The 12,667-nt window shown below is 34.7% G+C and overlaps 1 long non-coding RNA gene across 1 annotated transcript in view; it reads left to right on the top strand.

The window, feature by feature from the left end:
• Positions 1-11,423, top strand: part of LOC108732403 — a 14,764-nt gene extending 3,341 nt beyond the window's left edge. The window contains exons 2-3 of the long non-coding RNA XR_001937088.1: positions 3,903-3,958; positions 10,907-11,423. This is a non-coding gene — a long non-coding RNA (uncharacterized LOC108732403). The remainder of the gene's footprint in view (positions 1-3,902; positions 3,959-10,906) is intronic.
• The last annotated feature ends 1,244 nt before the right edge of the window (positions 11,424-12,667 follow it).

Here is a 12,667-nt window from a genome sequence, read left to right as displayed (position 1 = left end):
AGATTAGATGACAAATAACTTATGTTAAGTTTGTAAGAATGCATGCTGAACTGGAGTCATCTGTCAAACGGTTTCTAATCGAGTTTTTAATGTTACTCATCTCTGAAAATAATGACACGCAGGCATAGGTTGATGAAAACATTGTTGAAATAGTATAAGTCAGCTTCTTCAAATAATTCAATTGTTTTGGTAACGCATTCCATGCTTCCAAAATTTTGTTATTAGCATTTTCACTTGGCACCTGTTAATCTTTCTGTTTCAATTATTTCTAACTCTTTCCTTGTTTCAACAAATTTTTGATTCCATATTGAACTAGACTGGAAATAATTCAGCTGCATTTCATATTCTTCAATTTCCAACCTATTGAATTGGGACAAATTCAGTTTATCAAATGACGTCACATCAGGGTACATAAACTTGAGTATTTCCGATAATTCTCTGGGCCGAGAAAATCTCGCTGAAAATTCCTTGATTAAAGAATCAATCACAGAAACAAATTCTTCAGTAACTTGATCTTAGTCTGGATTCTCATGTATCTCTAAATTGTTGTTATATTTTTTCAAATTTGGAAATTACTTGTAGATTCTTGTGATGATGTCGTTCTTGAAAACTGGCAGTTTAGCCTCAAAAGCGCGAATGACATCTCTATGCGTTGAAGCTTCACTTAGGGTTGGTCGTCATATAATACCTACTTCAGACTTTTTTTCGTAATGCATAATGAAATTTGTGATTGAAATTAGTGTAGTGCCCAAAAAATTGTGTCGCGTGCCACTAATGGCACGCGTACCATTGGTTCGCCATCCCTGATCTATGAGAACAAACAGAATAGCCAAAACACGACACTGTAGTTGGACAACTACAGTGTCGTGTTTTGGCGTTGGGGTTTTGAGCTATTCTGTTTGTTCTACAACAACCGCCAAAGTTTTTCCAATCTTCATATATATCTATGAGAAGGAATTAATTAATTCCTCTGAATGTTTTCGAATCAAATGAATGCAATTAATAATTTTTTAAACATGGAAAATATTTACAAAGATTTCTTTACTCTGTCGCTATATAAACAAAGAAATTTTTTTGTGAGATATGCACTCTTTTGGCCTTAACGAAATTTTTACTTTTTCGAATTACTGATGAAGTTTCGATAAAAACCGTTTTTTGTGTAATTAAAAGATAATTGAGTGTATTGTCAAAGTAGGTACGTACACAAATTGAGGTCTAATATTTTCTGGATGTAAAACGCGACGTTTAGGTCGTTTCGAAATTGACGGTAAGAAACTCGTTTCAATTTTAATTTGTCCCGTTTGCATTTTAGTTTAATTGATATTTACAAAGCCGGCCATAAATCAACTTGTAAAAGAGCTTTTCTGTAGAAAGCCTTCATCAGAAATTTCTTCTTTATTCAATGAAGGGTGGTGGTGGTGGTGGGTTTTCGTGGGAAGTCCGCCTCTCTCCTGCAGACACTAAAATCTCGAGGGGAGCATAAACAATGTCGGATCTCCGACATCCGTCCAAATTATTTTCCTCTCCCGAAAAGAAATTAGGCAAATTAATAATGATTTGTAAGCTTGTAGCTTACCGCAGATATTCCTTTTTTTGGATCCCGGCTATGCCAACCGACCGTCCAGAGAGCCCTTTATTATTAGAATAAAATTTTCACCAGCCTACTAACCCGGCCGATCAATTCCTTTTTTTAATCCGCCAGACACACCCTGGTGACCTTGCTCCGTTCCTGCAGGTTTCGGCACGATCCATTAGGTTTTCTTGATAAATGACGATTCTAAACAGTAACACGTAAATTGCGTGATAACGGTGAGAAAATATTAACGCCATTTACTTCCGCTAACTCCGACTGCTTTACTTCAGATACTTTCGACGAACTTTTACGTAAGAAATATTCTAAACTCTTTATAACAGAACATTTAAGTACTAAAAGCTCCATATCTGCTAGTATTACGCATATTATACTGATTTACTCCCTATAACTATAATAGAGCAAGATCCCAGAGCCGTCAGACATTAGGTACACGAAAAAAAATCAATTTTGACATGTTTTTTTTAAAAATTATTTCAATTTTCTTAATTGTTACAATTTAATTTGTAATATCAACTAAAATACCTAATAAAATAATTCGAAGTGGTCTGTATTCTGTCGAAACTGCCAGACGCGGATCGCGATTTCGATCTGTTTGGATCTCATCAGCGCGTCACAGGCAGTTCCGACAGAACACAGACCAACTTTTACCTGCTGTCTTAACAGTACGTATAATGGTGAAAATTAATTAATAATTATTTTATTCGATTAAGCTAACGTGCCTATCACGTTGAGGTTGGCTACGCCAGGATTCGTTTTCAGCAAGTAGATATCCACACAAGTGGACCTTGTTGAAAAATACGTAATCCTAAAATGTAGCATCGTGCTACAGATGGCGTTCACTGTGCCGTTTGTAGTATTTTCTGAAACGCACTGTTAAGACAGCAGGTAAAAGTTGGTCTGTGTTCTGTCGGAGCTGCCTGCGACGCGCTGATGAGATCCAAAAAGATCGAAATCGCGATCCGCGTCTGGCAGTTTCGACAGAATACAGACCACTTCGAATTATTTTATTCGATTAAGCTAACGTGCCTATCACGTTGAGGTTGGCTACGCCGGGATTCGTTTTCAGCAAGTAGATATCCACACAAGTGGACCTTGTTGAAAAATACGTAATCCTAAAATGTAGCATCGTGCTACAGATGGCGTTCACTGTGCCGTTTGTAGTATTTTCTGAAATACTTAGTAAATTGATTTCAATTGGGATTTTGTTTTTACAAATTCGGGTACAAATTGTAATTTTTATTATTTTTGTTTACGAAGTAACGGGCTAGTGGAATGAATTATAAACATCCCTTTAATATTCAGGTAAATTTTCGTTTTTCATTTTCTCCTTGAACACTGCCCGACACTTCCCATCGGCGGTAAATTTCTGCCAGAAGCTTGAAAGTTCGCAAAAAGAAGATTGTAATTTTACTTATAGTGTGAGTCTTCATTTTTAAATATAATACTTCGGGAACTGTTTCAATACCTCTAGACGAATAGAAGGGACCAAACATCCCCCAGGTACAATTTAAATAACATTTTAATTGTGCCTGGGGGATGTTTGGCCTCTAAAATTGGCCTAGCTGCTTACAAAAAGTATTGATATAGTTCCCCAGGTATCAAATTTAAAAATGAAAGACTATAATATTACGAATTTTTTACAAACTCTGGAGCATCTGGCAGAAATATTTATCGTCGGTAGGAAGTTTGTGGGAGTGTTGATTGTAAATTTCTGTAACTTATCAATATTTCACTTTAACTTTAAAAATAAAACACTATTTATTGTTTGTTCGACTAGTTTTGTCTTTATTAGGACATTTTCAAGAATGAAATATTTGATCAAATATTTGGTTGTATTTGATTATTGAAAATGTCCTAATAAAGACAAAACTAGTCGAACAAACATTAAATAGTGTTTGTTAAACGTTAAAGTGGTATTGAAAAGTTACAGAAACAATAACAAATTAAATGATAGTGAAGCTTCAAAAGTATCAATGACCTCTATCAATTATAATTTTAACAACATTCTGTGAAGCATTGCCTAAAAGGCAGCACATGGAAAGAAGTAAAGTGAAATGAGTAATTTCTGGCGGCTCTGGAATCTTGAAGTATAAGCGGTCATTCTCTATAGCGAAACATGATTCTGTTTCAATGTCAGGTGTTAACAATGTATTAATTTTTGAGATCTAAAGTCTTTAAAACTGAAACCCATAAATTTTAGAACTCCATATTTTGAAAACCTAGTGATACAGTAATTAAATTTAAACAATTAGGCATTTTTCTTGACATTTTTCCCTTCAACGATAGTAAATAGTTGGTTTCTTTTCAGTTTCGCTCAATGCCGTTTCTAGAGAAGGGTGGTTCAGGGGTACTGCAGGTTGTAACGTAAGTACAATAATTACTTAGATGTATATGTATGTATGTATATACTGGATCATTTATTCAAATTGTATTAAGCCCGCCGTCTGCTATTGTGGTGTTTTTGTGAATGTTTCGTGAAATGAGTGCTCGTCAATGAACGAACGGCGAATGAATAAATCCAGCAAGAACTGGCTACAATTAACCCCTTAAAATTTTAGAATAGGAGCGCCTATTGTTTCGAATAATGCAAATAAGCAGCCCATTAAGCGACAGAATTAGGTACCTACTGAAGGCTTTTTTTTAAGAAATCCAATTTGCATCCTTTTTTACGTGCACTATTCAAATTCTCTACACAATTTCAATTAGTCTCAAGTTTTACTCTTACATTTTTACCAATGCGCGTTCGAAGGTATAGACGCTACAAAATGGGGAAAACGCGACAGTAATACATAATAAGTTGTGGAAAAGTTCACAACTAAAACTCTCGAAATAAGTTCTCTACTATGATTATTAATTAATTAGACAGTATATCAATCTATCCCGTAGGAAAAATTTCCATTGAAGTTCAATGGGAATCAATGGAAAATTTGTAAATTCCATTCAAAACCATTTGGCATAAATGGAAAAATAATTGTTTCCATTTACAATATAATTCCATTAATATTTACATAGGAAAAATTTCCATTGATTTTCAATGGGAACCAATGCAAAATTTATAAATTCTATATAAAACCATTCATAAATAAATAGATGGATAAATAGAAAATCAATTGTTTCCATTTTGAATAATTCCATTAATATTCTTATCGTTAGATATGAATGGAAAAGTTTTATTTCCCAAAGAATCCCAATGAAATAATTAATTAAGAAATGAAATATTTCTTGGTTTTTGAATTATTTATTTATAAAATCTGTTTCGTTACATGGATTTTAGTTTCATCAGTCTCGTTCGAAACGATTAACAATAGGTGTCATTAATTTTTGTATGTTATTTAATTCTGAATGAGATATTTGCATGCGTACACATTTAAATTGAATATTGTTAAATGGTCTCAAAAATATATCCATCCACTATTTCGAAGTCATAAACCCTCTGATATTATATTATTCTTACGAATAGTATTAGGGTAATTTGTTTATTATAACTTTTAGTGGCCACATACTATTACCCTTTTAACTTTTTTTCTCTTTTAATTAAGTTTGCATTTAAAATATAAGTTAGGTTTGTTTGCTTGTTGTTATTTCATGCCTTAACTACTTAACCGATCAGCATGAAATTTTGTCGGAGGGTACCTTTTATCCAGACAAAAACTACTACTCCCGAGGGATAGCAGAATTAGTTTTTGCGTACTTACGGTATCAACGCGAAAGAAGCCGCGAGTAGGTAATACATATCAAAAAATTTTGTAGACACATTATCAGAGATAGAGAAAAGAACTTTGGAAAAGTACCTATTACACAGAAAAAACTACTCTTCCCTAGGGATTGAAAAATTAGTATTGTGTGGTCGTCGATGATCATTGACATGTATTTAGGACATCAACGCGAGCGACGCCGCGGATAAAGCCTAATAGAATATGAAAGCTTCCGTTTTCACTATAATAGGTAATAACCTAATTTCTTAGTCTAGCTAAAAAATTATTGGAATAATTATCTTCGAAAAGAGAAGTTATAAACAAAAGCAGGTCTTTTTATTAAGAGACTAATCAAACTTTTAAGCAGTGGGACCATGGTAAATGATTAATTCGCACATAGTGAATAATATTGTTATGATCGCTTATAATGACTCCGTATATAATGACACGTCGTTTATTATGTCTTGCAAATGTATTCAATAGTTCATCAATTTCTATAGTTACCCTCTGATTTTTATCATTTTCGCGTATCAGACGTAACCCCAAATGTGTAAAGTTTGTGCTATTGTAGAAAAAAATGCTGAAATGACGATGACGTCCGCTTAGTACGTTTCCATTGTTATTTCTCTTCGAAGACGCTATTATAATGGGAAATTCGCTGCAATTGTTAGAGAATTCAATTCAGGAACTGAATTGCTCTATGTAACTTTCGGATCGAGTAGTTTGATAAAACTGCATATGGCCAAAGACAATCTTGGAGCAACAATACTTATAAACTTGTGACTTTGTGTCGTTTTCAAGTATTTCTTCCAAAATTAAATGCAAGACTTCATTATTATTTTATTTCCTTACAATCTTAACTAAATTTCACCGTTTCGTTCACGACTTTGTTAAATTAGGGAATCATATGTATACAATGATAATTTATGTATAAATCTTAATAAGTAGGTGGGTATCTACTGCTTAATTTAAAGGTTTTTATGCCGATTTAATTCACGTTTCTTGGTCTTACTTAACAATTGATAATAATGAAATATAGGTACTGTTCGTTTCAAGAAGTTTGAGATATGCCTCTTCCCTTTATTAATATGCGCCGTAGCATGATTCCAAATTCAATCATATTTGTCTGCGGAGCTCATTTCTTCACCGATCATCGAGCGAGAACTAGACAAAAGTGTACAGTACCATTTGCAAAATTATTTAAACTGCCTCGTTAAAATTTAAGAATATGCTTTATTTAAAAGCATATTTAGCCAAAAATAATAACAAGTGAATTAACTTAACGTTCTACACACCTATAAAACTTTTGCTTTGTTTTCTATTGTTAATTTATATACATTTTTGTTTTAAGAAATTGCTAAACATTTTCGTCTAGTACTGTACAGTTCTAGCCGATCTCCTAAGACCGCCCATCGAGAGCTCTGCTCGTTCAAGCTTGTTCCAACTATTTCTGTCTTGCTCACGCCTAGTGTGTATTCTTTCTATCTTCGCGCAGATTTATTCAAGGTCACAATTCTAACAAATTGAAATAGACTGTACATACCTACAAACAGTTTTAAAACTGAATCTGCAAATTGCTTTCGTATTGTATCAGGATTGCCAACCATTCAAAGAATCTACGACTACATCTACGTAGCATTATTAGAGCAAAAAGTGATTCATTTAGACGGTTTGAATGACGAACCAGATTTGAAACGTTTTCCTCTATCATGAATGAGTTCTGACTTTTTTGTGAGACCATTTTTCGGGAGGTAGACGCAGCTATGTGGATTTTTTTCAAAAATAAAGAGATCTGGGGTTGTTTTCCTGACGAAGCTCTTTTTTATTGAAACGAAACCTCCAGTCGGTGGTGTGGGTCGTAGAACGCGAAGAGAAGTGAGGGTTTGGTAATACGTAACGTGTAGCAATGTACGTAGGTACTTTACAACTCATTTAGAATGTCTTCTGCAAACTCGACAGTTGGTTCTCGTTGCCTTTTTACTTTTCAATTAACATCCGTTGTCGGCAAGAGCACAGAGGAGGCAGCGCGCACAGTCGTCGAAACATTAAGGATCTCGGTACAAGGATCTAAGCGTTAGGCCACTTCACTTTCAGCGGTAATATTCAGCTTAAATACTCATAAACTGTTTTATAGGCGACCGCTTTCAGCGAATGCATCTAACGTTTCCCGTTTCTTCTTTTACTCCCGTTCCTCGTTCTGTTTATCTATCGTCCTCCCTTCTCTTACTCCGTATACACCGCGGTTGTCTTTCTAGTAATTACGCCCTGTCTTACGGGTGTTGTAAATTATTTCTTCTTGGCAACGGCGCAGCGCCTCTCTTCATCATTCAGACGTCACGAGTTCACCTCTTCTGTTTTAACGTGCGCAACATTACCTCCTGCTTTTAGATTAAAAACAATTACTCGTCGTTCGTTTCACAAAGTTTATTTGGAATAACAATACATTGGCTAGCGTTCACAGTTTTGCCTTTTGGCATGGTTTTCTTTAAAGATAAAACAGGATAATGTCAGGATTCACATTATAGATACCTTAAATCTTACAATTATAATAGTAAAATCTAAAGAAAACGAATATCCGGATTCTAACCGCAGTTCCCGAATCGGGAACACGAAGAAAACTGGTCTTCCTATATATTATGGCACCTTAGGACACACGCCATCCACTGGAAGTCTCCCAATATCAAAAGATATATCAATGCCAATTCTCACCATCATCCAAAGCAGAGTCAGTGATTAATCCTTTATGTTATGGCACTTGCGGACATACACCATCCACCGCAAGTCTCCCCATATCAAAAGATATATCAATGCCAATTCTCACCATCATCCAAAGCAGAGTCAGTAATTAATCCTTTATGTTATGGCACTTGCGGACATACACCATCCACCAGAAGTCTCCCCATGTCAAACGATATCTCATTACCAATTCTCAGCATCATCTGGAACAGAAACAGTCAATGATCAATCCTTCAATCAGAATCATTAAATAAGGAATTTTGTTTTGCCACTGATCGTCTTATCTTTAGTGGGTACTGGAGGCGTGATACGAGGGATGGACATCCTCGCAGATTAGCACTAAAGTTCACTGAAGTAAAGCCAAAGTTTACAGCAAGTGTTCCATTAATTAAAGGATTCAGGGACAAAATCAGTCGAATTTTGCAGACGGATGGCATCAAAACAATCTTCAATACTTGCGGTAAACTTAAAGACTAGATTACCAGAGTGAAGGATGTTGTTCCGCTGGAATCTGATGGTGTCTATCAGTTACCATGCTCCTGTGGAGTTCTACATCGGAAAAAGATAGATGATAGATCCATCTCAACAAGGATGAAAGAACATGACTAAAACAATGCGCGTATCAACCGTTACAAGCAGAACAAAAAATTTTTAAAGATACACAATTTGGTAATTTGTGCGGACTTCCCACTATCATTTTACTTCCTAGCAGTTAGTAACACACTGATGCACTATATATGCTTATATATATATGTGTATTTTTTCTAATTACTGGTGTTTTATCCAAGGCGGCGTGGCGTAGCTGGGCAAATTTGTGGTTGTTCAAGGAACTCCGTTAATGTATAAGCGGTAGCCCTTATCTTCAGTTATAAATGGCTTGTCACTTGCGGGAGGGTGAAGTAAGATTTTAAATGGAAAATTATGTACTCATTATACCGCGCTTCCTTAATTAACGCAGGAAAGATTTCGTCCTTTTAGATCCTCGGTCTTAACAAATTATCCTTTTTAATCGCGCTAAGCTCGCCCGCTCCACTTAATGTTGTTGTAGAAACAACTGGTAACCTCTTACAATCTAATTTTACATAATTTAGACGATTTCACATTCAAACAGTTGATTATTCCGTTATTCATTACAATTCCAATAAAATCCGACAATTATTAAGAATAACATCGTACGACGAATTAGATTTCAATGATCGACAATAGGGGTGTTTTCCACTATGCTGAAGAATTCGTTATCATCATCATAAGGTCGTCAGTCCAAAGACTGGTTGGACACACACCGCCACTCCTTTGTATCCTGAGCTAATTTTCGCATTTCCCTAAAACTAGAACATCCTTAACTATTTGCGAACAATAATCTAATCTAGGTCTACCTCTACCCCTCCTGCCTCCCGTTTCTGCCTCTAATATGTCTCTGACTAGACCCTCATTCCTGAGGAGGTCTAATCTATCTCCACTATTTCTTATTGACTTCCATAGAGCCCTCTGTTCTCCTATTCTTTCTAATACTTCTTCATTTCTAATCTTCTCTATCCACGGTATCCTCATCATTCACTTGTAACACCACGAACGTTTCTAACCTTTTCTTTTCCGCTGCGCCCACCGTCCATGTTTCGCAGTCGTACAACGACGCGCTCCAAACATATACCTTTAACAACCTTTTTCGAATTTCTGAATTAACCGTTCGCGACTATACAAGTTACTTATTTTTATTGAAGGCGACTCCACCCTGCGTTATCCCCTGCTTATATCCCTATTACTCTTATCTGACTTCCTAGATGCCTAAAATTGACCAATTTTTCTAAATTTTTGTCTCCTATCTTTGTATTCGCTTTTTCTCTATTGTTTCTTCCCTTGCATACCAGCATTTTTGTTTTACTTTTATTTATTTTCATACAATACTGTTTTGTCAGTACCGCTTCCATTATATTTAAAGCTATCTTCTTACTAAATGTTAATACTGCTATATCATCTGCAAATCTAAGCATACTAATCTTTTGTCCCTGTATATCTATCCCTACAGTTGTACTGTCTTTAATGATGTTGAAGGATTCGTACCTATTTCTATACAAAGGCTTGAAAAACTGAAATTCAAATTTTGGACCGTCCAAATCCGTCTCGAAGGACCAAAAATTAATGTATGGTTGTAAATGTGATGTAATGACAATAGCGACGTGATGATGCTCGTGAATGCTTCTGTAAGCTGCGGGTTAGTCCGAGCTTTTAGGGATTGGAGATATGGAATCGTTCAAGCCGGCTGCATTTATAAGTACTTGCTTGCACCCTTTACATAATTTAATGATTACTGATTACACACACTTGTATAAGATAGATTCGAGAATGTTTAAATGTTCTGCACAATTGTTTTGTAAACTTCTACGTAGAGAACCCTAAAAAACAATGCCCATTAACTGATTAATGCTTTTTCACCAAAATCAATTGATTACTTTCCGCTTTCCACCCTTCTGTAATATTTTAAGCATCAAGGAGTCTAAAAGGGGTATAGGAAGTAGTAGAGGGTTAATGCAGCAAAAACTTTTCTCTCCAAGTTATTGCAAATGTTTACTATCCAATTTTCGAAACATTATTTCATCAATATGGACTTCCAACTTCAACAATCTCCCGCAATGTTATTATTTCCTTCAAGTAGTCGAACTTATTAACTTGCTCCAAGACTTATCAGTTTAGTTCAAGTTTATTTCAGTAATAGATTTTGTTTATCTTTAAGGGTCAAGTTTCTCTTAGGTCCAAATAATTATTGTGTAAAGTTGTTATATTTTTATTCTTTATAAATAACTGAAAATTAATCAAACATCTAATTATTATTTCGTGCACTTATAGTTATTAATAATTTCTTATATTTAACTTTTATTTACAGGAGCCTAAAATGGACATATTTGTAGATATGTTAAACACAGCAAGCCCAAAGATACGCCACTGGTGACTACAATCCGTATAGTTTTATTGTTTGTTTAATTAATCAAGTGCCCGTGGTCACGAACGATGTTATTAGTTGGCGTTAAAGTTTTTGCATGTACGTTATTAGTGCGCGTTCGCTGGTTAGCTTCTGTTCGGATTGTAAAATGATGAAATTGAACAATTACGAATTATATTTCTTGTGTTCGTCAATAATTTGCAAGTACATACATTTTGCATTTGAGTAAGTCCTGTCGCGTCGTGTTTGTTTTCGATTGTCTTTCGGGAGTGTCGACGTCGTGCGCCGCGCTTTCGTGGTAACAGTTTTAGACTAAAATTGTACTTTGAACATTAAGAGTGCGTAATAGTGTTACATTATCTTATTAACATGATACTTATCCGAATTATAGTTATTATAATTAACTGTCATCCATCTAAGTGATGTGTGCAACCCGCAGAACAATCAGCGGTCTCTTGACGATTCGGTAAGTTTAATTTGGCATTTGTTTTATATGTGCTTGAATCTGTTTGCTTTAGAAACGGTAAGCTTTCTTTCTACTGGTCTAAATAATAATTGAATTGAATAAAATAACTTAAAAACCTAAACGTAAAAGAATAGGTACGATCGACATCAAGTAAAAGCTATTTAATTAAATTGGTACATAAAAATGTAAATTCTAAATAATTGTAAACAGTTTATTGGGTGGCATTGTAAAATTATAAAAGACAAAAAAGGAAACTTTTGTCATAAGTTTTTGGTGGTATTCATTTGGTACATATATGGCTATCCTACCATTCTTAAATCTTCTTTTACAAAGGCCAATTTAGATATCTGTACGTAACATCTTTAAAATGGTAAATCAACAATGATGTACATTTGTAATCGAAAAAGCAATAAATCAGCGTTGTCTTTTGTGTATTTATAATTCACACCGTATTATACGGTAAGGGCAGTAATAAATATCTTTTTTTTACCATAAGCAGCTATCTGCTTTGACTCTCGCCCGATATGAATGCTTTAGATATCTATAAAAAATTACCAGCCTAACAATCTTAATGTGCACCGTTCATCTTCCAGCAGTAAAGGAATTCGTAGCTGTACCTACGAGACAAATTCGATATTTGGTTATTAATATAAACACATTTTCGTTGTATTATTAGAAGATGCAAGGCGTACTTTTAAGGTGAATTTTTGTGCATAAAAAATATTAAAAATTTACTAATAGATAATCAGAGCTCATCAGGTGTAAAAAGGATGTCTTGTCTCAATAGGTAACTATTATTTACTACATAGTAAGTTATCATTAACTAGGCATTTTGTAAAATTTCTTAACACCGTCAGTAACTATTGTAGCCTTGAAAAAACCTCAAATTAAAGGCGAAACGTTGGTGGTAAATCTTTATTGCCCCTGACCGGCTCCGATTATTTTATTATACACAGGGAAGGAAATGGTACATTAAATATTTACAAAAATACTGTATGACCTTATATAAATTATATCTTTTTAATGATATAAATGTGGTTTTAGGGTGAATATCGCTTACTGAAAATTTAGTTTGTCTTGTTGGGGGTGTGCTTTCGGTATGTCTAAAATCAAAATCGTTTCTTGCTGCCCTAGACAAAAAATTTCAGTCTCTCTCCGGTCTCTCAGAGTCTTTCAGCGTCTCTGAGAGCGTCTCTCCCTGTCTTATAGTCTCTCAGTTATTGCCTAGGTGCTTTTAT

Source organism: Agrilus planipennis, unplaced genomic scaffold (genome assembly GCF_000699045.2).
Source record: "Agrilus planipennis isolate EAB-ADULT unplaced genomic scaffold, Apla_2.0 scaffold73, whole genome shotgun sequence".
NCBI classification, from domain to species: Eukaryota; Metazoa; Arthropoda; class Insecta; order Coleoptera; family Buprestidae; genus Agrilus; species Agrilus planipennis.
The sequence above is the reverse complement of the archived record's forward strand: the minus strand, read 5'-3'. Positions and strand labels throughout refer to the sequence as shown.